A 3,404-nucleotide genomic window follows, 5' to 3' on the forward strand; every position below is an offset into this window, starting at 1 on the left:
AATCAACAGAGTAGGAAAAATCACTTACCATACATATAATAGACAATGGGCTCATACCCCAAATTGTTAAAGAACCCCTATAAATCAGTAAGACAAAAAGATAAAAAACACATAGAAAAATGACTAAGAGACTTGAGCAAACACTTCACAAAAGAAGACATTCAGATTTCCAATAGACATAGGAAAGAAGATCAACATCAATAGTCATAAAGGAAATGTAAATTAAAATTACAGTGACAGACACATTCTGGCACAGCCACCAGAATGGCTAAAGTTTTTAAAAATATTGACATACAAAGTGCTGGCAAGCATGTGGCACAAACAGAACATTCATATATTAATGATTGAAGTTTAAATTATTACTGACCTTCCTTGGTATCCCAGGCAGGCTTCCCGGGCCTCAAAACCAGAAAGGTGCTATGGATGGGATAACAGAATACTTCATTAGACAGAATGCCAAACACAGTAACTGTGTAATTTTTCCCCTGGAGGAGCTCTCCTTATATCAGCAATAAACAAAAAGAAATCATATTGATAAATGGTACCAGAATTTTCTACCTTTAAAATAATCCCAGTGGAAAAATTTTTAAATGTTACCAACCTCAAGAAACTTAAATGTTTTGATTTTGCTTTAAATAACATTGAAAAGATTGAAAATTTGGAAGGATCTGAAGGGCTAAAGAAAATTAACTTGATAAATTTCACTGGAGACCTGAGCAACAGTAAAACCCTGCAGCACAGTCTCCATCTGAAGGAGTTCTTTTGCATGGGTAACCCACATGCTGACTTTGAACGTTACTGGAAGTTGGTGGTGGCAACTCCTTAACAATTAAAGTGTGGGATGATAAAGAGAGTTCAGAATGAATCCAAGAATGGCAGAATTTACCCATTAATTGGGGAGGAAAAGTTTATTGTTTCAAATGGGCAAATACAGAAAAGTGATTCAGAGGAAACTAAGAACAGCATAAAAATAGATGAGAAGAAAAGTAACCCTGGCTTTGACAAACATTGGCACACAGATATCGTCACCACTATCCTGTTTTCTTTAGTGAACAAAGAACATCAGACACTAGAAGTATGAAAAAAGGGTCCCAACCAAAATAAATTAGATGGAAGCAAAGAATAACAGCATTCTGGTATAAGCTTTCTTCAGTTTACTCCTGATTTTAGGTGGGAAACAGACATGGAAAAATGACGGAAAGACCAAGACAAATTAAGTATTACAAAGAAGCGTAAACCACCGAGAACTTTGATCACTAAAGTTGGAAAAGCCCTAAAACTAAATGAGCCCAAACTTGATTTCTCTTGAAAGATGATGGAAGACAGAACCAGATCATCCTGGATCTTGCTGTCTATAGTTATAGGTAATTGATGTCAATGCGCAGTCAGTGTATGTGAGAGGAATGCTTAAGGGAAAGTCACATCAGCTTATATTTCCTGAAGAGCTCAAACCTCACAGCAACTCTGCTAGGAAATCTTTAGTAATCTGCATGCCCAAAGTAGAAAAAGTAACTACAGGTGGTAGAAAACATCCAGGTCTTTGAAAACTACCTTGGACATAGGCAGAGAACAAACAAACAAAAGAAGCAAGCAAATTGAGAAACTAGTAGTAGATTCTAACATGCATGTATTTCCTGATGTAGCTAATGTAGTTCAAGAGGAAAAACACACTCCCCAAAGCGTTGGATCTGAACCAAAATTATACCAAGTAATGAAGATCAACGCTTTGTTGTTAACCATGGATGCCTCCATTGATTTGAAACATTAGGCTGCATTGTCATTGACTGTGACCCAGGAGGCTCAGTTTTACTCAACGCAAAGAGTATATGCATAACATTTATGGGTTAACAGAGTTATTTATCAATATTACTAATATAATGTTTTAACTCCTAACTTTGTATAGTACTACTTAAACTAGTTTAAAATTAAGATGTGTCCCTTGGGGAACGTGGCCACGATGGCAAAGTATGAAGACCATGAGCTCACCTCTTCCCACAGGCACACAAAAATCACAAGTACTTAGAGAGCAAATATTTATGAGAACAACTGAAGACTAGCAGAAAATATTTTCCAAAACAACAATATAAAGAAGGAACCACAAGGAGAAGGGAAGGAAGGGCAAAGATGCAGTGTAGTCAAGATCCATACCCCCAGGTAAGTGACCCCCAAACTGGAGGATAATCACAACTGCAGAGGTTCTCCCCAAGGAGTGAGGGTTCTGAGCCCCACATTAGGCTCCCTAATCCAGGTGTCCTGCACTGGAAAGATGAGCTACAAGAATGTCAAGCTTTGGAGGCCAGTATGGTTTCAGTACAGGGGAGGTAGAGGGACACAGGAAAAATAGACCCCTCTCTTAAAAGGCATGCTCAAAATCTCACAGGCTACAGGTCCCAGTGCAGAGGCAGTAATGTGAAAGGACCCTGGGTCAGACTCACTTGCTGATCTTGGAGAGTATCCTAGAGAAGGAAGAGGCAACTGGGGCTCCCCCTGGGGACATAGACACTGACAGCAACCATTTAGGGGAGCTCATTCTATCATGAAGACACTGGTGTTGGCAAGCGCCATTTTGGAATCCTCCCTCTAGCTTATTAGTGCTGGAAAATGGCCTCGCCCACCAGCCTGTCTCCACAAGTACTGGGATGCCTCAGGCCAAGCAGTTGGCTGGGCAGGGACGAATACTGCATGATCTCACTTATATGCGGAATATAAAAAACAAAACAGAACAAACAGAATGAAGACAGACTCATAGGTACAGGGAATGAAGAGGGTGGTTGCCAAAAGGGGGGGGATAGGGGAATGGGAAAATGAGGCAAAGGGGATTAAAAGGTACAGACCTGCAGTTATAAAATAAATAAGCCATAGGGATGTAATATACACAGCATAAGGAATGTAGTTGATAATATTATAATAACTTTGTATGGGGACAGATGGTTACTAGACTAATTGTGGTGATCATTTCATATTGTATGCAAATGTCAAATCATTATGTAGTATACCTGAAACTAATGTCAATTATATTTCAATAATTTTTTAAAAGTTTAAAAATGTATCTTAATATGCTATAGCTGATTATTTGTCTATATAAAGTGTTGGCTAGTAAAAATGCTCAGAGCGTTACTACCAACACTTTGCAGAACATTTTGGAATCATCCATTGTATTTGAATACATGCATATCTTACATTTTAGCAGTTTTATTCTTTGTGTGTACCTGAGAGAAAAGCATAACAGAGAAGAGAATTAGAGAATTGTACAGCAAAACACTATTTCTAAAAAGACAAATAAGGAAAAAAGAAACATAAATATAATTAAATATATAAAAATATATTTATATATAGGTCCTTCTATATAAGTGTTTATTAAATACCAATTAATCTACAGTGTTAAAATATATGGTATTATGTAC

General features: G+C 37.5%; 1 pseudogene; it reads left to right on the forward strand.

The window, feature by feature from the left end:
• The first annotated feature begins 1,183 nt into the window (after positions 1–1,183).
• LOC112404565 (protein tilB homolog pseudogene) lies at positions 1,184–1,755 on the forward strand (annotated as a pseudogene).
• The last annotated feature ends 1,649 nt before the right edge of the window (positions 1,756–3,404 follow it).

This window comes from Neophocaena asiaeorientalis, unplaced genomic scaffold (assembly GCF_003031525.2).
Source record: "Neophocaena asiaeorientalis asiaeorientalis breed wild unplaced genomic scaffold, Neophocaena_asiaeorientalis_V1.1 scaffold196, whole genome shotgun sequence".
Taxonomy (NCBI): Eukaryota; Metazoa; Chordata; class Mammalia; order Artiodactyla; family Phocoenidae; genus Neophocaena; species Neophocaena asiaeorientalis.